This window comes from Nuphar pumila, chromosome 3 (assembly GCF_984573655.1).
Source record: "Nuphar pumila chromosome 3, dmNupPumi1.hap1.1, whole genome shotgun sequence".
Lineage (NCBI taxonomy): Eukaryota > Viridiplantae > Streptophyta > Magnoliopsida > Nymphaeales > Nymphaeaceae > Nuphar > Nuphar pumila.
Genome location: NC_143251.1, coordinates 3139598 through 3165215, shown reverse-complemented (window position 1 = coordinate 3165215; position 25618 = coordinate 3139598). Strand labels below are relative to the sequence as shown.

Sequence of the window (25618 nt, the reverse complement as noted above, 5' to 3'; positions counted from 1 at the left end):
CTGAATTCCTTCAGAATAACTCTATTCTAAAGGTTTTCAAAAAGGCAGACATCATTCTTATCCCAAAGGACCACTCAACATCATACATTGGACATTATCGGCTAATTTTTCTATTGGTCCGCGCATGTAAGATTCCAGCGAACCAACAGGTGCTCATCGTGTGGTAGGAGCAGCTAGTGGACGTCACCCTGTGTTGGGATATTGCAAGTTGAAAACCCAATGGTACAGTTGTATAACTGCTAGGGGTTTGCCTAACCCTAGTTTGTCTTAAAAAAAAATCGGCTAAGCATTTCTCAAACCGCCTAAGTCACTGTATGCACAAGATTATTTCCCTTATCAATGTGCTTTCATCATGGATGAAAAATAAAAGACTTCTGGGTATTTGCTAACGAGATCACCAATTCTTTGTCAAAATCATGCCAACCTTTCTTTCTCCTTAAGCTTGACATCAGCAAGGCTTTTGATACTGTTAACTGCACCTTTCTACTTCAAGCCACAGAATCTATGGGCTTCGACCATAATTGGTGAAAATGGGTAAAGGATCTCCTCCACTGCAATCACATGGCACAAAATTTGTGCATCAAGCACCCTATTGCCCTCCATCAGGCCTTGGGCACCACAACTGACAGGCCTGTCCCAAAGATGAAGGGTGATCAGGTGCTTAATGCACACAGATATTTGTGCAATCATATTACACATGATCTTTTCACCTTGAAAGGTCACCTGACTGCAGGTTCGAGTTGGCTTGGGTATTTGGATTTTTTCTAACCTGATCTTTACTGTGTCGTCCGTGGTGGTGGCTTTTAAAATATGAGGGTCCCTGGTTAGATTTTCTAAAAACCAAATAAAATGTTTTTGTTAGATCTAAGACATGCAGAAGAGCCAACTCAGGGTTGAACGTGAGCAGTTACACATCGAATCACAACGGACATATAATTTCTTTCACAACCTCTGGCCTTTTTCTGATTTCTTATTTTCCAAAAAACTGTGAATGTATACACTTAAATGCACTTTTCTCATATAAAACTGGTCCCTATGACCATTCTTATATTCTCAAAAGATGTTGGATTGGTACATGTGCAATACAGAAGTCTCTTCAACCCAAGAGTCACAATTCTTAGACTCTAAATTGTTGCCATTGAGAGAGAGAGAGAGAGTGCAACATCCTTACAGCTTTAAGTTTTGCCGGCTTTATGGTCTTTATCACATTCGAAATGGACGAGCTTACACAGCTGAAAGTGCTAGTTGAAGGCTTTAGATTTTTTTTGCCATTGGATCGATGGTGGCATGGGCCTGCAACCACTAACCTGGAAACTCACCAAAGACGACTATATCTGGTACTTTGCAAGCTTTGAAGATGGCGTTCAGCTGCTCCCTTATCATACATTATGGAGTTGTGGATCTTTCCCCATCGCAAGATTTTTTGATGGATTCTTTTAGTTGGTCACATCAACACTCTTGATAAGGCGCAATATCTGTTTGGCATCCAAATGGAGAATCAATGTGCAGTTTGTTTGAAGAAGGAAGAAAGTGTTAAGCATCTTCTATGGCTCTGTGAGACCTTCCAGCTCCTTGCATGGCCGAGGGTCCAGATTACCATCTCTCATCTCTCATGCTGTTTGTTTTAGGAAACTCCTGAGTTCGGCTAGTTTCTGTTCGACCAGCGTTTATCATTTTTCTCTTTTCTTCCCAGTGACCCTTTGTCACCTCATTCATGTTCTCATCCTTGGTGCATTTAATAAAACATTTAACTTTTTTTTTAAGTTAGATAAATCCAAACATATTCAATTATACAAACACAAAAAAAGATTAAGTTGAAGAATTATCATTCAAATAATAAAACATTTATAAAAAAAAAACAAAAACATAAAAATATATATGTCTATATAGTTGATGCTCAACATGCCGTTTCCACTACACAAGGGACCTCAAATAGCGTTTTCATGTAGGCATAATAACACAAGAAAAAAAGCTAAACTGATGTAGTTTTTATTTGCAAATTTTATACTGACAATATGAAAACAAGTCGATGGCACAGTGCTGTCTGAACTCTGAATTACAAAGAGGACTCAACAAGAGAGAGGAAGTGGCATGCTGACCAAGGCTTCATTTAGGTGAAAAGATCGGGTGACAGATGCTGGCACAAAACCTTGTTATTTACACACCTGATGACCCTCCATCTTGAGGATAGGGCCTGTCAGTTGTGGGCCCAAGACGTGATGGAGGGCGATTAGGTGCTAAGCCATAAATTTTGTGCCATGTGATGGCACCTGATCGAATTGGGTCGTTTGGCAATTAGCACCAATGTGAGAGAAAATCTGGTGATCTGTGAAATCACTTTAAAGAAAGTGATTTGGCATCATTGCCATCCTCAAATTAGATATAGACCGGGGGTGGGGGTTACCGTGGGATGAAGCAATGGGCGGTGAGTCAACCGTTCACAATTTTTTTAAAGTGATTTGATGGATCAATTTGACCCATTTAGTCGCTCAATGTTAGGCAACTTGGTTGAAAAATAGGCCACTAGGGAAGAAAAAGATGATGCAGGGTTAGCTTTGACTTGTTACAAAATGCCTGGATGTTTAAAAATTTTCAAAGTTTTTTTCTCAAAAAAAAAAAATCACAGTTTTTTATTTTAGTGTCACAAACAGGGATGACTTTGAACTAGGGGTTGATGTCAAAGTCTTTCACCCTCGCCCTGTCTCAAAATTTTACCATCCATCCCTTCATGGGTTTTGATTTTAAGTTCAAACTGAACGAGGGGGCAGAGCAGAAGAAAGCATAAGTCTATCCTCGTCTCTATCTTTGCACGGGTTTTGATTTTAACCTTCATCTCTGCCTCCATCCCCGGTCCAAACAGGGCAAGGTGGGGCAGGACCCGTTTGCCCCCGTTCTACTGTCACCCCTAGTTACAAATGGTTTGCCCAAGCTGAGTTTGCACCCTGATGGGACCAGGGGATGGTTTTCACCAATGTTGTTAAAATCTGTTAGCTAGGTGAATGGGTTTCTTAAAAAAAAACCTAAATAGATCCAATCATTTGTAAATTGACAACTTTTAACCATAAGATGGCACATGTCATTAAATGATAAAAGATAAATAAAAACAAAACAATTGTTAATCCTATTAAACAAAATTCTAAAAATAAATTAAATTGGTTATGAATTAGCCCCCTTTTGAATCATCATTGGGTCGATTCGATCTGAATTGGTTGATTTATACCGATTCTAGCATTGTTTTTTTACACTAATGACCTTAAGATTGAGGTAGGTGTTTTTTCCTGATTGTCCAAAAAATAAAAGATTGTAAATAGGTGAATATTGATCTGATCAGAATTGACCTAATAATTGATCCATTTTTAAAATGGTGGGTTTGGTTTTGGATATGAAATATATCAGATTTCGCACTAAAATTTCAGACCCAATTGATTCTATGATATTAGATTCACTGAAAACGGGTAAAATCTGTTGGGTTTTATGTGAAAAGTATAAAACAAGTTGGATTAGAGCTGATCCTGACTCAGACCTGATCATGTTTGGCGATCGAGTTTGAGCCTGAAACCGAATAGACCCCATCATGTTTGCTCCAGATCCAACCCATATTTAGTTACCCAATAATTTGGGTTGGAACTCCTGCCAGTTTGCCCCCCTCCTGCAGCGCATACTGTAACAATGATGAGTGGAACCATAATGAATTACGAGGGATATATATATATATATATATATATAGAGAGAGAGAGAGAGAGAGAGAGAGAGAGAGAGAGATTTCTGCAAACTTTCAGCAATAAAGGCCATTGTGGGAGGCAACAACAATGATGATGATGGCGGTTAGTGATTGTAGTTGGTGGGTAGGGATGGAAGTGGACCAGGGCGGGGCCGGGGATAAGGTCTCCACCCCTGCTCCGTTTCAAAATCTGAACCTTCATCCCCGCACGGGAATGAATTTCAACCTCCACCCCCCCGGGGGGGGTATTCCATTAGTCTATAGTCATCCCTTAAAGAATTGGGGATGAAGCATGGTGGGGCTATGCGGGGATTGGGATGGGGACGGTTTGGGGCGGGGAAAAACTTAAGTCCATCCCCGCCTCCGTCCCGGCACGAGGATATATTTTAACCTTCATCCCCACCTCCATCCCCGCTTCATGGCCTTCATCCTCGGTCCAAACGGGGCGAGGCGGGGCGTAGCCCCGTTGTCCCCCGGTCCACTGCCATCCCTATTGGTGGGCAACATTACTAATCTTACCCACCATTTTACAGTATCCACATTCGATCATGATAATAGGTGTCAACTGGTGGTTTGGTTTAAATTCAGGTAGAACTAAACCCATACATGATTTGAGATGATGGTTATTCTGTTCAAACTACCTACCATAAAACAAACCATACCGAGATCCTATAAGGATTACATGAACCAGACCCAAAACCATACCCTGTTTTTTTCTTTTTTTTCTTTTTTAGATTGAAAAATTACCGTTCTTAGTTAGAACTCGTGTCAGACGTGGGTTTGGTATGAAATTTCACAAGCCATACGTGGCTCCATGTATTAATGAACCCTTCAGGTCTGACTTGGGTTCTAATATATCACCAAACCCTAACCTTATAGGACTTGGTACGGATTATCTCCGGGTCAAACCCAACCCATTGACACCCCTGGTCATGATCACTGTAGAGAGAGAGAGAGAGAGAGAGATGCTACCATCGACATTCTTTCACATGGTCAACTTGACCATTCTAATATGAAACCCCAATGTGAGGACAAGGCCCACTCATGTTTCAGACAAAGTCTTTAGATCGTTTAAGATGACAAGATCCTAGAATTTTTAGCTCCTATTAGACAATATATGAACCACAATCCGTCAAAACAGGTGATAATAGAAAACGAATCCGGCCCACAAGGGTTCTGCACACCTAGTTGGGAGAATCAACTTCAGACATTTGAGTTGGACTTGCCGAGTTTGAAACCGGGACGTGCGTCTCCTGCACCAAGGCCAAAGCAGCAAGCTCCTTGGTGTGTGAGAGATCGACCCTAGGGTTTTACATTGTTGAGCATGGCAGTCATAGCTCAGCAGAATAGATTGGAGTTAGAGATGCATAAGACTCCAATGCGAAACAGCTAAATACATAGAGAGTCAGATGTGAATCAGATACGGAACAACCAAAAATTGCAAAACCTTTATCCTAGATCCGACCCATTTGCATCCCTAATTAGAGTTGTGTACACCATGTCAACCAAGCCTATGTCACATTACGTGATTTTTGTTACATGTTTCTAGAGACATGAATCGAACACGCTATGACATGCTGACACATACATCCGTTTTAATATATTTAATTAAGTTTAAATAAATTTTATCTATATTTTAATTAAAGCATAGTTTATCCATCAAAATATCAAATTATAGCCCTTTATTGATCTGAAATTTTAGAAAAATTCGTGTTCTTGTGTCATATTCTTCAAAAATCTTATAAACTCGTGTCACGCATCAGTTCGTACCTGTATCTTTGTGTATTAGACGTAAGATGGGGCCTAGGCCGCCAATAAACAGTGTAGGTTCAAATCCCATGAGAGTCACCTCTTACACAAGCCGAAGCATGGCGATTCCTTGGGGGTAGGGGGTAAGCCCACAGAGTTTTATACTGCCAAGACCGTGCTAAGCTCACACACCGACCCTGAGCTGGGGTGTGACCTTAACGAGTGGAGCCCCAACAGCCCAAGCTCGGCTCGTTTACCAGCCCTACCTATTTCCATCCTTATCAATAGAGTTTTAGGTTTCAGGTCGCGGGTTGGGTTCAGTTTCCTGGACCCTGGGGATAGGTGCAGAACAGAGGACCTCCGAGACCCGATCCGTTTGGCGACTCGTGAGTCGTCTTGACTTCCCACGCTAACGAGTTTTGACCGTGCTGGGGACGGCAAAAACGCGTGAAGGTGCGTTAATTTTATTTATTTACTTGCTCCCTTTGATTGGCCCGTGGTGAAGGTGGTGGTGGTGATCTGGTGGATTCCGGTGGGTTCCGCTCCCTCTTTCTTTCGTAGTCTTGTCGTTAATCCGAGGCGATCTTGCAATCAGGGAAGGTAGAGTGCCATGATGATTTCTGTTTTGTTCATTCTTCCTTTGTTTTCTTGTCAATTTGGTGGTGGTGGATGGGGTTTTGGTTGTTGTTGATCTCAGTATTCTCTCTGTTGAAAATGATTGTGACGCACCCCTTATATTTTCTTGCTGTTGATGAATATGCTCGAATCGCTTTATGAACTGTGCCGGATTGATTTCTTGGATGCATTTGGGAACAATTACGGCAGAAAATGTCGACACCAAAAATCTTTTATGTTGAGATTGCTTGATATTTTGATATTGAGCATTTGGTTATGATATATTGTTCTTTGAGGTTATTTGTTTAGTTGGTCGTTTCGATTGGGGATTATTTGGATGATTTTAAGCAGGCGATCATCAAGATATTTGTGAAGGTAGAAATCTTCACGTGAATGAGTGAATAACGTGTCTTACGTTGATTCAGAAAAATGATACACTATATGTTTACACCTTTTGTAAATCCCATGATTTGTGGGATATATGAACCAACTAGAAAGATAACAAATAAAGTAAAAAGATTACAACTGTTACACAGTCGACGTTGGCTGAGAGAAGAGCTTTCCAAAAGTGATCCAACATTTGCCTTACCCAGCAAATCTATTCTTATGTTACCCGATTTCAGTTGGCACAAAATCTGAAAGACTTATCATTTAACAAGACTTACCATTTATCAGTTTCAAATGTTTCCAAGAGTAACGTGCCAACCTTCCCAACGTGCTTTACCATTTTCAAATGTTACCAAGAGTTACATGCCAACCTTGCTAACCTCTCTATATTTATGGTTAAGATTCTCCCTAAGTTGGAGCATGTGGATTTAACATGCCCATCTTGCTGGCTAACAATTTGAACTGGTCATTTCCAACTACTTTGGTGAAGATGTCAATGCTTGCTGGGAACAAACTTATTACAGAGTGCCATTTTGAAATTTTTCTTGAATGAAGTGGCAATCAAGCTTGATATGTTTAGTTCGCTTATGAAAAATTGAATTGGCTGCTATGTGCAAGGCAAATTGGTTATCACAATATAAGTGAGCTGGTTGTGGATGAAGAAAACCAAGGCCTTTGAGTAGATATTTTAACCACGTGATCTCACTTGTTGTGGCTGCCATGGATCTATATTCTGTTTCAGCGGAAGACCGAGATATGGTGATCTGCTTTTTAGTTTTCCAAAAAATTGGACTTTGTCCAAGGAAACTGCAAAATCTAGTAGTGGATCGTCTGGTGAACAAACAGCTGGCTCAATCGGAGTCTGAGTAGCATGAAAGTTGAATGAAACTTCTTGAGGTAAGTAAGATTCTGAGCCCAGGTGTGCTCTTGAGATGACGTAAGAGTCGTGTGACTGTCTCCCAATGAGGTTGGCTAGGTTCATGCATAAATTGGCTGAGGATATTTATTAAATAAGTAATGTTAGGATGAGTGATGGTGAGATAAATGAGTCGTACCACAAGCCTCCTATATGGAGTTGGATATTTGAGAACTGCTCTGCTGTGATCCAGTTTCAGTCTCTGTTCCATTGGAACATCACTAGGACATGATCCTAGGTAATCGGCATCCTTCAAAATGTCCAAAGTGTATTTTCTTTGATTTAAAAAAATACCTTCCTTTGATCTAGCTATTTCCATTCCAAGAAAATATTTAAGTTTTTCCATATCCTTGATACAAAAACGTTGGTGAATGAATCATTTAAGCTTTTCAACTGTCATGTTGTCATTTCCAGTGACAATGATGTCATCAACGTATACATGGACAAAGGTTCGCATGTCTCCATTTATCATGGAGAATAAAGAGTAGTTTGCGAGGGATTGGGTAAATCCCACATGTCTAAGTGCTTGGGAAAACTTTGCAAACCTATGTCTAGAGGCTTTTTTAAGCCGATAGAGAGGTTTATTGAGGTGACATATTAAGTGTTCCCCATTAGTGGAATATCCTGGAGGAACTTTCATGTAAATTTTTTCATCCAAGTCGCCATGCAAAAACACATTATTCACATCAAGTTGATGTAGGGGCCAGTTAAGAATAGAAGAACAAACAGACATCACATGGTAACAAGTTTTGCAACCTGGACAAAAGTATCATGATAATCTAATCCTTCTTGTTGAGTGTGTCCCTTTGCAACCAATCGTGCTTTATACCTTTTAATGGATCCATCATAGCGGTATTTGATTTTGTATACTCATTTTGAACCGGTCGGCTTCTTCCCTTCAGGTAATTTGGTAAGAGTCCATGTATTGTTCTGCTCTACGACCTTAATCTCAACTGTCATAGCTTCTCTCCACTGGTCATCCATCATGGCCGTTTGAAAATCTCGTGGATCATCATGAGATGAGATGGAAACAAGAAAGGGATAATGCTCTTTCGAAAATTGAGAGAGTGAGAGATAATGACACAAGGTTGACTGGTGCCTTTCGCCTTGGATGATGTGGCGTGAGCATAGAGTGCAACATAGGAACATTGATAATCTGCAAGGTACGCGGGTTTGGTTTGATCGTCTAAGCTGGCTTTGACTCAGAGAAGTGGTAAGGCTAGGACTTAGGTTGGAGTCATTTTCAGATTGGGTTGGTGCATGAGATCCATATTGATCAGTGGGAGATGGGTTGGGGCCAATGGTCTCAGATTGGTTATTGGATCTGGTTTCATCATTGGGAGGCGGGTTGATGGGAATGGGTTCCGGTTCATTCGGTTGGGCGTGGATTTGAACCTCATAGTTCTCTATAACTGGTTTTGGCAAGACGTGGTTTTAAGGAATTTCATTCAGGCATAATTGAAAAGGAAAAATATCATCATGAAAAGCCCCATCACAGCTAACAAATATGGATTTGTTTTCAAGATAAAAAAGTTTATATCCCTTTTGTCCCAAAGGATACCCCAAAACAATGCATTTTCGTTTTTATTTGCAAATTTTATACTGACAATATGCAAACAAGTCGATGGCAAAGTGTTGTCCAGTGTTATTAAAAACGCGCCTCAAGGCGCAAAAAGCTCGAGGTGAGGCGTTCACGCCTCATTTGTTTGGTCAACTGAGGGTCAAAGTCCTTATTTGACCAAAACTGAAATTTTATAAAATCAGGGCCCCCGACCCTAATGAGGGTTGGGGGCCCTAATTTTTCTCTCGTCTCTCGCAGTCCCTCTCTCTCTCGTCTCTGAGTCCCTCACTCATCTCTCTCGTCTCTCACCTCTCGTCTCGGTCTCTTCCACCTCTCTCTCGTCTCTCACAGTCCCTCTCTCTCTCGTCTCTCGCAGTCCTCTTTTGGGTTGGAGTTGGTGTAGCACTGTCAGCATTATTCTCTTGGGTGAGGAATAGTAAAAAATTATGTTTACTTAATCATAGTTATTATAGTTTCTCTTTTTATAACCACGTCTGTCTCTGATTTGGAAACGATTACTTTTTGCAGGTAGGGACAAAATTAAGTTGTGTCTCTTTTCCATTTAGCAATCTAGTTTTAGTCAAGTGTTTGTAGAATTTATTTGTCGCCTATAGTTAAGCTCTCTATTGTTTTGGTTATAGTTGTAGTTGCTCATCTTTTTAAGGATATTCATATCCTTTTGTCAAGAATATAGACAGGCTATGCCCGTTTTCTCTTTAAGTGACATAGGATGCAAATATTGTTAATACATTATGCTGTTATTTGTAGGGGTTTAACTGTTAGGTAAACCGCAAGCAAGAAACAACCGAAGGAAACAATAAACAAGAACAATCAAACCAAACACAACACGAACACACAGATTTACGTGAAAAAAACCTTCCCTCAAATCCGAGAGGGAGTAAAAAACCACGGCCGCTCAGAGGAAAAACTTTATTGCTCTTTCTCGACAGATACAAGAGAGAAAGAAAAGAAGGAATTTATACAAGGCAAAGGTGACAACCCTAAACCTAAGCAAGTTGGGTCGGATCCATAAAAAACCGGGTCTCAAACATAAGCCCAAGAAAAAAATTCTTCCGAAGGGCGCTGCAAGGGCAAAAACTTTGAATCAGGCTCCACAACTCATCATTAACTCCCTGCCACACTCTGTTTTTCTCTACTTTTGATCTAGAGTGCAATAGCTCATCACACTCACACCTTTGTAACATTCATCTTTATGTTCAGTACATATATGTTTCTGTCAAAAAGAAAAAAAAGGTTGGCCCACCTCATACATAATAAATTAAATTTGAAAACAAACTAAAATACATTCAAGTAAATAATTAAGGCATGCATATCGGTTGACTGTTGGGACATTGTATGGTTTCTTTACTTTCTCAGTTGACTCACTTAAAAAAAGAAAGAAAGCTAAGATGCATTTTCTAATTATGACATGATGTTGTTAATGCATCATTATAGGTTATTGTGAGGGTGAAAACACGTACATTCTCACTAACTTCATGTGTTTGTGTTTTCATTAGTTTTCAATTTATATATGTTGATTCTTATTGAATATGAATATACTTTTTTGTGTTAATGTTTATTTTGTTATATGTATTTTTGCAGTTGAACAATGGTAAAAGATGTAGGATGGGATCATGGAGTTAATCTCATATTTTTTTCAGTATTTATTTGAGATTTTTTATTTCTTATTGGTTATTGCTTCATCAATAAAGCAATTTTTATTTTTTTATAATTTTAGATATTTTTTATAGTTTTTTCAAGTTTAATTTTTTTTTGAGGCTTACGCTTTATGCCTCGAGGCTTACGCCTCGCCTCAGATTTTGGTGGAGCGCCTCGCTACGCCTCAACGCTTTTCACAACATCGGTGTTGTCTGAACTTTGAATTACAAAGAGGACCCAACAAGAGAGAGGAAGTGGCATGCAGACCAAAGCCTCATCTAGGTGAAAAGATAAGGTGTCGTATGATGGCACAAAACTTTGTTACTTACGCACGTGATCGCCCTCCATCTTGAGGATAGGGCCTATCAGTTGTGGGGCCCAAGACCTGATGGAGGGCGATCAGGTGCCTAAGGCATAAATTTTATGCCATGTGATGGCACCTGATTGAATTGGGTCGTTTGGCATTTAGCACCAATGTAAGAGCAAATCAGGTGATCTGTCAAATTACTTTAACTAAAGTGATTTGGCATCCTTGCCATCCTCAAATTGCATAAAGACCGTAGAGTTCTCATGGGATGAAGCGATGGACGTGAAGATGTCGAATCACTTGATGAGTCAACCATCCTCAAATTTCTTAAAGTGATTTGACGAATCACCTGATCTGCACTCCACCAATGTTAGGCGAGTCAATGCTAAATGGGAGTTGCCAAATCAATTTGACTCATTTAATCGCTTAATGGTAGGCAACTTGGTTGACTACTAGGCCACTAAGGGAGAAAAAGATGCAACGTTAGTTTTGACTTGTTACTAAATGCTTGTTTGGATGTTCAAAAAATTTCAAAGATTTTTTATCAAAAAAAAATCAAAGATTTTCATTCTAGGGTTGAAAATAGGGATGGTAGTGAACCAGGGCAGGGGTGGGGGACAAGGTCTCCACCTTCGCCTCGTCTTAAAATTCTGCCTTCCATTCTCGCACGGGTTTTGATTTTAACCTCCATCCCTGTTTCATGTTGTCCATCCTTGATCCAAATAGGGCGAGGCAGGACAAGGTCACATTTTCTCTAGGTCCACTGTTATCTGGAAATTGGATTTGTGCTTGTAATTGATGTTATGAGCATAACATAATCATCCAAAGACCCTTAAATGCTTGTAATTAGGCTTTGAATCATAAAGCATTTCATGAGGCCTTTTATGTTCCAAAATTTTAGAAGGTAATCTATTTATCAAATAAGCAACAGTGAAAATGCATTCTCCCCAGAATTTGAGAGGTAGGTTTGCTTGAAATCGTAAGGGTCTTGCGATTTCCAACAAATGCCTATGTTTTTGTTCAAAACCATTTTTGTTGTGGTGTTGCCACACAACTGTGTTGGTGAAAGATGCCGTTCTCACGTAAATAAGCTTGAACCTCATGTGAAAAAAATTCGGTTCCATTATCAGATCTAACAATTTTGACAATTTCTTGAAATTGGGTTTTAATCATGGTGCTGAAATTTTATAAAATTTCTTTAGCTTGAGACTTAAACCTCATTAAATAAATCCATGTGGATCGAGAAAAATCATCCACAATGGTTAAGAAATAATGAGCCCCACAGTTAGATGGAGTGGAATATCTACCCTAAATATCTATATGAATTAAATCAAAGGGACGTGAGGTAACCCTTTCGCTACGAGGAAACAACAATCGTGCTTGACGAGCATGCGGACAAATATCATAATGAGCGTCATTAAAATCAATAAAATTAAAAGTTTGAGAAAAAAAACTTCAATCTACGGGAAGGAATGTTAAATTGTATCTCATATATATATATAGATAGATAGATACATATACATCTATATTTCATATATATGTGTATGTATATATATACTTTTACTCTTATAATACCCACTAGGGGTAAATCTGTCATTTTCTCTTTTCACTCACTTTTCTTTTATTCCTTTTATTTTTTATTTTTTGTATTTTGGCTTTTAGTGAAGCTTGGTGAGCAAGAAATACCGGTGGATGATTCTTTCAAATATTTGAGATCTATTATTCAAAAGTATGGAGAAATTGATGGAGATGTAAATCATAGGATAAAGGTTCGGTGGATGAAATGGAGGAGTGCAACTGGAGTGTTGTGCGATCGTAGAATGCCATTGCGGTTGAAGGGAAAGTTTTATAGGACGACTATTAGGCCCGCTTTACTATATGGTACAGAATGTTGGGCTGCCAAGAGACATCATATTCAAAAAATGAGTGTAGCTGAGATGCGTATGCTGAGATGGATGTGTGGAAATACAATAAAAGATAAGATTCAGAACGAGGAGATACGTAAGAAGGTAGGCGTTGCACCCATTGAAAATAAGATGAGAGAGAATCGTTTACGGTGGTTTGGACATATTCGACGAAGGCCTAATGATGCTCCAGTTAGAAGGATGGAGAAATGGGAAAATATATTAGTTAAAAGAGGTCGGGGTAGGCCTAGGAAGACATGGATGGAGGTGATAGGAAAGGATATGAATGCTTTGAACCTCACTGAGGACATGACATTGGATAGAAATGAATGGAGGAGAAGGATTCATGTGGAAGACCCAGAATGATTTTCTTTGTTGATTCATATCGCCGACCCCAATTGTTTTGGGATGAAAGCGTAGTAGTTGTTGTTGTTGTTGTTGTTGTTGTTGTATTTTGGCTTTTAGCCATGGAGGGGCCCACCTCATGTGAACGTTGGGCCCCTCCAACGGTCAATAATATGACCGTTGGAGGGGCTCCAACGTTCACATAAGGGAGCCCCTCTAGGGGTCCTCTCTTATCTTATAAATAAGGAATTTCCCCCTCTTGTAAAATAAGTTTTTTGTAAAGCTCTCACTAGTGTTCAATAAAAGATTCTTTTTATTTGTATGCCTTTGCACATTTGTATCCGTGTGGGTGTTTAACTTGTACCTTTGTGCACACGTCTCATATCAAGACTATAATGGCTTTTTTCATATAGTCTCTTTGTAGACTTTCTCACATGGTATCAAAGCTTAGTCTCTAGAAGAACTCGGGTATTGCATTATCACGGTGGTCGCCTCGAAGATCATGCCCATTTCTCATTCTCATTCTTTTGGCACAAAAAGCTCTTGCAAATCATTTCAAGTAAAGCGCAATACATGAAGTATGCTCAAAGAAGACTCGTGGTAGGATTTCAATTTTTGAAGACTTTCTTTCTCACAAAGGCATTTCCATGGGGGAAAAAGATTCTCAATTTGCCATCAGATTTAAATTCAATGGGTCCAACTATCATGTTTGGTCTGGCAATATGGAAGCTCATATTAAGGAAAAAGGCCTTTGGGGCTATGTCAAAGGCACTATCTCCGAAGAAGAAAGAGATAAGGCTTTTGAAGAATATAATAAGAAGCATGAAGAATGAGAAATGAAGAATTACAAAATCCTTTCATAGATTTTTTCTTCGGTTGAGACCCAAATCAATGCAAATATTTTGAAATTTAAGGTGTCTCAAGTATGGGAATATCTTGAGAGGATGTACACCTCAAGGGATTTGTCCCACAAATGTTATCTTCAAAAAAGGGCTTTGACCCTTCAACAAGGCGAATTGACTATTAGAGAATATTTCGCCGAATTATCCTCTATTTGAGTTGAACTTGCTATGCTTGAACCAAAATGGAGTGGAGAAGCCATTGAGCTTTGACACAAGCAATTGAAAGAAAATCATTTTTTTATCTTTTTGAACGGGCTTAGACCCGAGTTTGAACAAATAAGATCTTTTCTATCTTCTTTCACTTCTATACCACTTGCAGATGTTCTTACTAAGCTAAGTGGAGAAGAAACTTGTATAAGAATGAGCAAGACCAATCCGAGTGTTCTTGCGATGCCTTCAAACAAAGAAGAAAATAAATGAGTATATGCCGCTTCTAGACCGAAGAATACCTTGAAAACATACAAACCCCTTCATTTTAAAAATCAAAATCAAGGAGCGAGAGAAAATGGTGGCCAAAACGGAAGGTACCAAGGAAGAGATTATAGCAAAAATACAACACTTGACGTCATAAACTCACACTTTTTGGCATTGACATACAACTTTTTCGTTAAAATCTCTAAGACCTGACTCAGATGACTTAAATGAGCACACAAAGACGAGCTATAAATTAAAATGTCATCAAAATAGACAACGACAAACTTCCCTATACAAGGGCGCAACACTTGGGTCATATTCATGAATGTACTCAGGGCATTTGATAACCCAAATGACATGACTAACCACTCATACGATCCATCACATGTCTTGAATGCCATTTTTCACTCATCCCCCTCTCGGATACGGATTTGGTGGTACCCACTTTTTAAATCAATTTTGGACAAAATAGAGGCACCAACCAACATATCAAACATATCATCCAAATGAGGAATGGGAAAATGGTATTTGACTGTAATGCGATTTATCGCTCTACTGTCAACACACATGCGCATGGACCCATCTTTCTTAGGAGTGAGCAGGGCGGGTACTGCGCAAGGGCTCACACTCTCATGAATAAAACCCTTTTGCAATACCTCTTGAACCTGTCTCAACAACTCGGCATGCTCGGATGAGTTCATGCGATACACGGGGAGGTTAGGGAGACTTGATCCCGGGACAAAATCAATAGCGTGTTGCACCACCCTCATCGAAGGTAGACCATCAGGAAGGTCATCTGGCATAATGTCGTGAAACTTCTCAACAAGGGGGGCGATGTCCGCGGGAACGGACAAAAACATACTCATCAACGGCTTAGCCACCAGGGCATAACAATAACCATCCTTCCGACAATAGCTCAAGAAAGACCGGTAAGAGAGGCCTCGAGCTTGAGAACTTGCTCAAGCTTACCCACAGTGGGAAAACCGGTCTCCTTGATAGGGAGAAGGACTATTTTATGGCCCTTAAAAATAAAAGAGTACGTGTTTCTATGGCCATCGTGAATGGTCTTGCGATCAAACTGTCAGAGATGACCCAAAAGAATGTGACACACACTTATAGGGGCTACATCACACCACACCTCATCGTGGTAATGCTCCCCCGTGGAGAATCGAACTAAACAACGTTGGGTGATGGGAACCTCGTTTCCTTTCTTGAACCATGCCATCTTGTATGGTTCGGACAATTTCTCCGTTTTCAGGTTCAAGGTGGACACGACACTCTCGGACACCATATTCTCACACGCACTAGTGTCGATAATAATATCACACGCATGACCCTCACAGTTGCACCGGGTTCTAAAAATGTTGTTCCGCAACCATTTTGCAGTGGTCGACTCACGAGGTGCAGTCAAAATGTGATGGAGGGACAATAAATTTTCGACGTTGCCATCGAACTCTACGACTTCCCTCTCATCCTCTTCCTCAACCAATGACTCACCCTCACTATCGGATGCTGACTCAACAATACCCTCGACGAGATGGGCGTTCTTGTTTACGGTGGGGCACTTAGATGTGACATGTCCTAACTCCTGACACCTAAAACAACAGATGGTAGACTCACTAGGTTTGGCTTTGGATCTGGTATTATATGCGGGTCCGGACTGGTCGGGTTTGCTAGGATCTACTCTAGGGGTGGACTTTAAGTCTTCCTTCCTAGGGGAGCTCGCTCCCCTGGTTGGGAAACTCGACTTGGGTCGACTAGACTGGTCACCACGGGAGGTCCTATACTCTTGCCTCCTTTTCAAATTTTCCTCCACATTCATGGTATAACTGCTTGCCTAATCCAATGACTCGACTGTGACACAACTGAAATCGTCAGAAATAGCCGGACAGAGACCAAAAATATGCCTCGTGACCTGCTGGCGGGTGGTCTCCTCGATCTGCACTCGCAGGGATAGACGATGAAACTCAGTTGTGTACTTCACCACGGTACGAGTGCCTTGACGCAGGGTTAGGTACTCCTTGTAGGCTCGCTCGGCGTGGTCTGAAGGCACGAACTTTGACTGCATCAACCTCTGCATCTCCTCCCACGTCTGTACGCGCTCTAGTACCTGCCGCTCCCTCGACTTCTGCAGCTCAACCCACCATGTCTGTGCTAGGCTCCTCAACCGAGTTGAAGCTAGAGAGACACGACGATGCTCAACTACAGTGTGATAGTCGAAGAAAAGCTGAATGACATAGGATCAGTCGAAGAACTGCTCTGCATCGAATCGTTCTGCGAACTCTGGAAGGTCTAGCTTCACCACGTAGGTGGAGGGGTGCTCTGGTGCTCTCTGTTGACGGGTCTCCACCATTCCTGCGGGGTACTTGTTCCAGAAAGCGTCGTCATCTAACACTGCTTCATCACCCTCTGCACGGTACTGCTCGCCTGGATACTGGTGCTGACGAACTCCAGCGACGTGTGGTCGGTGCTCAGGTTGCCCTCCCTGCTGAATTTGCATGGTGGCTACTGGAAACTGCCTCGGTCTGGCTTGCTCGTGGGTGGGAGCTATCTGTGGCCGACGTTGTGGCACTGGTATGACAGGAGGTCCTACTAAAGGTAGACAGGTCGGTCGGGTCTCGGGCTCTAGGTGGGTAGGAACGGGATAATATGGGACTGGGTCATGAGTTGGGTTAGGGTAGAGGTATTGGGTCGGGTATGGTGCTAGGTTCTGGATCGGGGATGGGTTAACGGATTAGGTTTGGTACGGGTATTGGGTTTGGTTGGTGTAGTATTGGGACGAATCACCCGATTGGATCTGGATCGCGTCAAGTTCTAAACTATTCGTCGGATCCAGAATAGGATTGGTAGGATCATGGATAGAGTTGTGATGTGACATGGCCTGGTTTGAACTCGATCCTTGATCCATGACAAAATGGGTCTGGTTTTGACCTGACTCAAATTCAAACTAGAGCTTCGACCGAGTCCGATATGGGTTTGGGTCAGTTGGAGATCTGAATTGGGGTTCAAAAGGAATAGGTTGGATCGGGTTCGGGTCGACCCACGAACCAGACCCAACTAGGTAGGTTGGGTAATGGGGTTCGAGGCCCAGACCCGTTCCTTGGGACCCAAAGGATGGTCCCCAAAATCTGGGTCGGAGTCCCGCTGCCACATAGTCCGGTTCGAACCCTCTCGGACCCATCCACGCTTGTGGGCTACAACAACGCCACCATGCGCAGGCACGGGTAAGCGGGCCGGATCAACCTCGACCCTGGCTGACGCTGCTGTGCCAGCAGCCTGGCCCAACGTCACGCTGGGTCCTTGTGATCTAGGACCGGGCTGTGGCACAGGGCCAACTAGGGATGGCAGTGGGGCGGGGCGGGGGACAAGGTCTCCACCCCCGCCCCGCCTCAAAATTTTATCCTCCACTTTCGCCCCGCCTCCGCGGCGGGGATGGATTTTATCCTCCACCCCCGCCTTCATCCCCGTTTCATGTCCTCCATCCCCGGTTCAAACGGGGATGAGGCAGGGCGGGGCGAGGATATTGCGGGGAAAAGTGGTTGGGGCGGGGATCGTGGCGGGGACGGGGCGGGGAAAAGTGCACGTCCATCCCCGCCTCCACCCCCGGACGGGGATGGATTTTAACCTTCGTCCCCGCCTCCATCCCCGTTTCATACCCTTTATCCCCGGTCCAAACGGGGCGAGGCGGGGTGGGGCCCCTCTTTCCCCCGGTCCATTGCCATCCCTAGGGCCAACAACACGAGGCCGGGTCTGTGCCTCCCAGCCCAGCGTCACGCTGGGGCCTTGCGACCCAGTCCCGGGCTGCGACATAGGTGCAAGAACACGAGGCCAAGCCTGCGCACCCGAGCTGGCGTTGGGAGGCACAACCAGAGCCCCGTGATTTGTCTGGCAAACATTGGCAGCCAGATGGGCAACCGAGACAGGATCCATCGTTAGGGAGGGTACCAGATTCGGGGGCGGTGGCGCGACCACGAGGGATTAGCTGGCCTGGTTCGGCTGCGGCAGCATGTGCTTGACTGCCTGCGTCGTCACCCAATCTCTCTCCCGTTTTCAGCATAGAAGCTGCACGCGCCTCCTCAGACGATTCGATGGCCACAATCCGATCTTCGAGTCCATCCATACATTTCGACATACCGGCTACATCCTTGCTTACGCACAACAGGTTTTCCTAAATCTTCGTCATCATGTCGAGTATCCGCATCATCAGATCCTCGTTGCCGGTTTCCTCTTGTTCTTTTCCACTTGCAGGATCGTTCCTCGCCTCTTGAGCCATACCGCTGACGAAGGAGGAAACCTAGCTCTGATACCACTTTGATGCAGCGAGGAGGATCGACTTTCACGTTCTTTGACGACGGCTGATGAAGGCACGACCCTTACGGTCGTGCAATGTGCAGAAAGTAAGAAGAATGCCCACCAAAATCGATGAGGCTTAGTTTTATTTTAATGTAAACTTCAACTGAACAATGAGATGGAATGAAATAACAAATAGGAACGAAAGCAATAAAACAAAGGGGCTAATGAGAGGATGCTGCCGACTGTGCATCCAAAAAAAGGAAAAAAACCCGAGTAAGAATAATAATCAATCTTCTATGTTCACGCAACCCTAAAACATGGTATTAATAGGGTGTGACTGGATCTGGGTCTTGGGTCCAGTCCTTGGACCCGAGACAACTCGTCGCTGCTGATGGATCTGGACGCTGCCATTGCGCGGTGCTGCTTCCAGCCTTTACTCGCCTTGTGTAGGTGCGCAGGGGCACCACATCCTTGCATCGTGGCACCAGACTCGCGATCGGATTCATTGTCGGGGTCCGATCGTCCATCCCATTAGTGCCGATATCCTTGGACACGCCCGGGTCACTCTGTGTAGACCAAACCCGGTCCTACTCTGCATCAGATCCTATCACTTATACACAGAGATAAAAGCATTTTTAGAAGTGCAATTAAAAAATATAGTAAACCTAGTGAATCTACCTCTTCACATGATGCAAATCCTCGAAGAACCGAAAGGACTAGAAGAGTTCTTTCTAGGTTTATATCCTATGATTCATTCTCACCTAAATAGAGCTTGTCTTAGCGTCATTTACTCATATGTGGAACCTAAAAACTTTGAAGAAGCCAAGAAGAATGTCGAATGGAGAGAAACTATGGATAATGAACATAGAGCTCTTAGGAAAGCTAAAACATGAGAATTTCAAAATCTTTCTAGTTGTAAGAAAATTATAGGATGTAGATGGGTTTTCAAAGTCAAGATCGAGAGTGATGGATCTCTTGAAAGGTATAAAGCCCGTCTAGTTGCCAAAGGGTATAGTCAAGAATATGAAATAGATTATGATGGGACATTTGCCCCCGTTGCGTGTATGGTTACTGTTAGATGTCTCGTTACCATTGCCTCAATTAAAAAATGAAACATTTATCAAATGAATGTTAAAAATGCTTTTTTGAATGGTGATCTTAACGAAGAAGTCTATATGGATGCTCCTCCATGTATGGAGATTCCTAAAGATAAAGTGCTTCGCCTATGAAAAGCTGTTTATGGTTTGAAATAAGCTCCTAAGGCTTGGTATGATAGATTTAATAATGTAATGTTGGAAAATGAATTTTCATGTTTTACTGACACAACCTTGTTTGTCGAGAAATCCAATGCAGGGATAATAATTATATTATTGTATCTTGATGATATACTAATAACAAGTGACGATACTAAAGGGATTAAGAGGATAAAATATATTCTAAAAGATAGATTTGAAATGTCCCACTTGGGATTCTTAACGTATTATTTAGGAATGTAAGTTGTCTATTCTCATAGAGGTTATTTTTTATCTCAAACTAAACTTGCATTTAAGATTAACAAAGATGAAAATTGATGATGAGAGTATTTTAAAAGACCCCACTCCTTACAGGTAACTTGTTGGATCTCTAATGTATATTAGTATCACTAGACCTGATATTTCACATGCTATTCATATTGCAAGCCAATTCCAACATGCGCCTACATCAGTTCATATGAGTGCAATTCTCCGGATCATTAGATATATAAAAGGATCATTGAATAAGAGAGTATTTTTATCTTTATCTTCTGAATTAAATTTAATAGCTTATACTGACTCTGATTGGAGAGGTGATCCAAATAACCGTCACTCTACTACTAGTTTTTATGTGTTTTTAGGAGAATCATTAATCTCTTGGAGATGTAAGAAGCAACAAAAGGTGTCATTATCATTTACTAAATTTGAATACCGAGCCATGACAACTACTACCATGAAGATTGTCTGGATTTGTCAGCTACTGGAAGATATAAAGATCATGTTCAAGGGCCCCCGAAGCTGTGTTGTGATAATAAAAGTGCAATCTATATTGCCAAAAATCATACATTTCATGAGCGCACAAAGCATAGTGAGATGGACTGCCACTATGTTAGAGAAGAATATCTTAAAAGTGTTATAGATCTTCCTTATGTAACATCAGAATATCAATTGGCGGACTTCTTCACCAAGACGTTCTGTTTTCCTAGATTCAACTTTTTCCTCGGCAAACTTTCGGTCATTGCGCCTTAAGTTTGAGGGAGGGTGTTAAATTGTATCTTATATATATATATATACATACTTTTACTCTTGTAATACCAACTAGGGGTAAATCTATTATTTTCTCTTTTCACGCACTTTTCTTTTTCTTTTACTTTTATTTTTTATTTTTTGTATTTTGGCTTTTAGCCATGGAGGGGCCCACCTCATGTGAACATTGGGCCCCTCCAACGGTCATATATTATTTACCGTTGGAGGGTCTCCCACGTTCACATAAGGGAGCCCCTCCGAGGGCCCTCTATTGTCTTATAAATAGGGGATTTCCCCCTCTTGTAAAATAAGCTTTTTGTAAAGCTCTCACTAGTGTTCAATAAAAGATTCTTTTTATTTGTATGCCTTTGCACATTTGTATCCGTGTGGGTGTTTAACTTGTGCCTTTGTGCACAGGTCTCATGACTTTATGCACATAGTCTCTTTGTAGACTTTCTCACAAGAAATATGGCCAAGACGCCAATGCCAAAGGTCGAATGGGGCAACAAGGGCAGCAGGGATGGTGGACATGGCTGCAACTTTATTTTCTCCTACGCTACTTGGCTCCATGTGAAGAAAATAAACTCTACCTACTCCAATCGTCTTCCTCGTTCGAAGGTCCTGAATTTCACAATGAGATGGAAAAAACAACTTTACATTACAAGGATTTTATGAGTTTATTTATGGAGACCAAATTAAACCTGAATGACACCTTTTGTAAATCCCATGATTTGTGGGATATATGAACCAACTAGAAAGATAACAAATAAAGTAAAAAGATTACAAGTTTACAACTGTTACACAGTCGACGTTGGCTGATCCACACATCGACGTTGGCTGAGAGAAGAGCTTTCCAAATGTGATCCAACATTTGCCTTTGCCAACCTTCCCAACGTGCTTTACCATTTTCAAATGTTACCAAGAGTAACGTGCCAACCTTGCCAACGTGCCAACCTCTCCATATTTATCGTTAACAATATTAGATTGCATGAATTAAGCATATTTTTTCCCTTTCTTTTGCAATTCAAGGAATGCAGAGTATTTGTGTGCTTTGATCCTTTGATCAAGCGTTTGAAAGTTGTAATGAAATGCGGGGCGCTCAAGCTTTGTATCGGTGCTAGTTTCTTTGTTAATTTCATGCATTTAATTCTAGGCCATGGAGTTGAAATCTCACTGGATATAAGCCGGGGATCAGTTGATTATCTGTAAAGAATGTTCCAGAGAATATTCGGTTTAAGAGAAAATTTTGGCTGCTTTCGTTTGAGCTGAATTGTTTCGGGGAATTTACTGCAACTATTTGTTCTTTCTGTTCTTGGGGGTGTCAGTGAGAATGTTGATTTCTTATACTTTTCTCGTGGTGTAAAAAGTATGTCAGTAAAACATATTTATGGTTCATGAAGTAATGGTATTGCATACTTCATTGTTAAAATTTCCACTGTTTCATCATTGTACGTCATGTATTATCCTGTTTCTGTTTCTGCTGCTGATACTTTGCGTCCTTCTTTAGGCCAGGTATGTTATCTGTTTCTATATCCGCTTTCTCCTAACTGCAGCAGTCGTAGGTTCCTTTTTTTCCTTTTGGTAATGAATTTGTTGCAAAGTTATAAGTTTTGATTCCACCTGTGATGGTTGTATTTGTCACAATATAGCATCATTTAGTTTCTTGAATGAATGCAGTTCTCAGAGTTGATGATCAAAGCAGTGATTATAGCTAACAATTGTCAGCTTGAGTTGTGGCTTTTCTGTATGCGCTATATCACATCATTTAGTTGAATGAATGCAGTTCTCAGAGTTGATGATCGAACCAGTGATTGTAGCTAACGATTGTAGCTAACGATTGTCAGATTTTGTGACTTTTTTGTATGTGTGCCTGTTGTCCATAATCTTTCTGTGTTTGTAAATGCATGTGGTTTCTGATGGAGGAATATGTCGATGACCCATCAGCTATTCCATGCTAAACATGTTGTGGTATATGTTCCAAACTAACTGGATTTAGATGAAAAAAATAACAAATTATAATCACATATTTTGATCTATTTATCATGGTTGCATGTTCAACTTTGTGTTTTCTTATTTACAAGCAATAAAATGACAACTTTCTGTGTGTGATTTTTTCTTTGCATGATATTCTCCTTACTGTGTTATTGCTTTTTTGTTATTTTTGATTTGTGGGGAGTTGGTTGGAAGGATTTGCTTCATATATTTACGGAAGGATCTTGTTGGTCAAGAAATGGATTGCCATTACCCAGCTGCATTGAACATTGTGGTGGCAAAGAGACATTGCTATTTTTACATTTACATTGTAGTTGATTGCATTCACACTTGCTGGCCTATTGCAACAAAGTCAAAAATGGGAATTTGTTGTCTATGTACTTTTCATGAGATTATACATACACATGTACATACATGTGGGGTGTGTGTGTGCACAGACATAAATGCTGTTCCCAAAGCAGAAACCTTACAATATTTTTTAGAAAGTTGAAATAAGAAGCAAAAATAAAGGAAGATAGCAAACCGATGATAGAATCTATTTCTGACAATGTGAATGTTATATAAGGTTATCTTGATAGATTTATTTTGTCGATAAGGTTTCAATAAATTCAGTTTATCATGCTTCTCTTGGAGTTTTTATATTGATGATCAAAATATATTTTTTATTGTGGTATTTTGAACATAGGAGCTACAGTTGTAAATTTATTATGCCTACTGTTTTTATTTTAATCTGCATACAACTTTCAATGTGATACTTTTTTTTTTCAGCTTAAGAACAAAATGTTGTTATATTTTGGATAGGCTTTAGCAGATTAAATGGCGATGGACTCTAGAGCCTAGGTGAATTGAAAACAAAAACGATAGATGGATAGGGAGATAGAGGGAAGTGGCTGCAGGGAACAGGAATAATTTATTTCAATTCATCAAGCTAACTGCAAATTAAACAAAACTGATCTTCACTTCAACTAATTAATATTTCTTACAACTGTAGTATTTTCACTCAACCATAAGTGAATTCAACCTTTTGCTAATTTTGACCATACCGTGGGGAGTGATGGCATCTTTATCTACAGAATTCTAATCAAACTTTTTTATGTAGATCCAGTGCTAATTTGGTGTTTTTTTTTCTGGTTTTGTCATTTTCATGCACATCCCTTGGATGCCAGCATTGCAATTCCATGTGCACTTTTTTTTTTGAATCATAATTTCCAGTTGCCATGCAGGAAATTGAGCTTGTCCATCTGGATAACATGATGTCATGAAGTGTTGCTCAACCGCTTTGCTCCCTTCTTGTCATGTGATTTCTGTTCTGAGTGTCACTTTGAAGTACCCTCCTTTGTGGTTAGAAGAAGGGTTTTTTTACTATTTTAATTTTGCATTAAAATCAATTCAATCTCATGGATGAATGCTGAGGTCAAGTAGCATGTAAGCTCAATCTTGGCAGCATAAGTATGAAATAATAGTGAACTGAATGAGCATATTTCTGCTGTCTTCGTTGCCTACCATGGCAAATATTTTGATTGTCTTCATTCTCTGTCATGGTGAATATTTTTGTTGTTTAATAAATGGAAATTTGGTCGTATAACCTTTATTTTAACACTCAATATTGTATAGAACAGGGTCATTATCTCTTAATTAAAAGAGGCCAGGATAACCATGCCTCTGGATGATCCCCACGATCCAAGTCCAAGACATAGGAGATCACAGAGTGCGGTGTTACCTTTGTCATCAGCAGTCCGCAAGCAAGCTCAAGCTCGCGATGATGGGGAAGGATGGGCAACTCTGCTTCGTCGGCACCATTTTCTCTTAACTATGCTTGTGCTCCTGGCCTTTTTGTGCACCATTTACCTTTATTTTGCAGTAACATTGGGAGCCTCAGAGCCTTGCTCTGGCATGAATGGTGCTGAGAAGGTGTTGTGCAGTTTGGGAAAAGCAAAATCCTCAATTAAAAAGGGCAAACTGAGATTCTTTTGAAGGGGACATTTCTTGTTTCCCTTTTTCTTTTGGATGTCTGGCCCAAGAAAAGTCACATTTTTTGGACGATTGGGATATTAAGGTCTTAAATCCCCAATTTTTGCCTATTCATATCATAGGATGCTTGAGTACGCAAGTCTTTCTGTATTCACTCTTATAGGTATGCAGACTAGAGTGGTGATTTTGAGTTTTTAATAGATAATGTATTTGTATTCCATCAGAAACTGCTCTTAGTTTTTCTGTTACATTGGAATGAGAATCTGTTTGTGAGATTTTGGAATGATTTGAACTTGATTTTTTTTCTTTACACTGTCTTACAATAGTGATGTTGGTAAAATGAATAAGCAACATAACCCATTCAAAACCTTGGATTGTTTCTGATCTCTAAGCAAGTTCAACAGGTACCATAGAGTTGGCTCTAGATTGCATTCAGCACGCCATCAGTATATGATAAGGAATGGTGTTGGGAGGCCAAGGCATGAGAGTCAGAATATTCTTTTACAGGGATAAGCATGGAGCAACGCTGCTTATTACAAGCCATTCAATCTTCAGGGGCGCCTATCACATGGATATGGCTGTAAATATGGAGAAACTGCGTTTTTGTGAAGTCAGATTCGACTA

At 40.9% G+C, this 25618-nt stretch overlaps 1 long non-coding RNA gene across 1 annotated transcript; it reads left to right on the top strand.

Moving 5' to 3' along the window:
- The first annotated feature begins 5966 nt into the window (after positions 1-5966).
- LOC149841658 (uncharacterized) lies at positions 5967-25277 on the top strand. The gene is made up of 2 exons (XR_016430724.1): positions 5967-6070; positions 24643-25277. It is a non-coding gene; the product is annotated as an uncharacterized LOC149841658 (long non-coding RNA).
- The last annotated feature ends 341 nt before the right edge of the window (positions 25278-25618 follow it).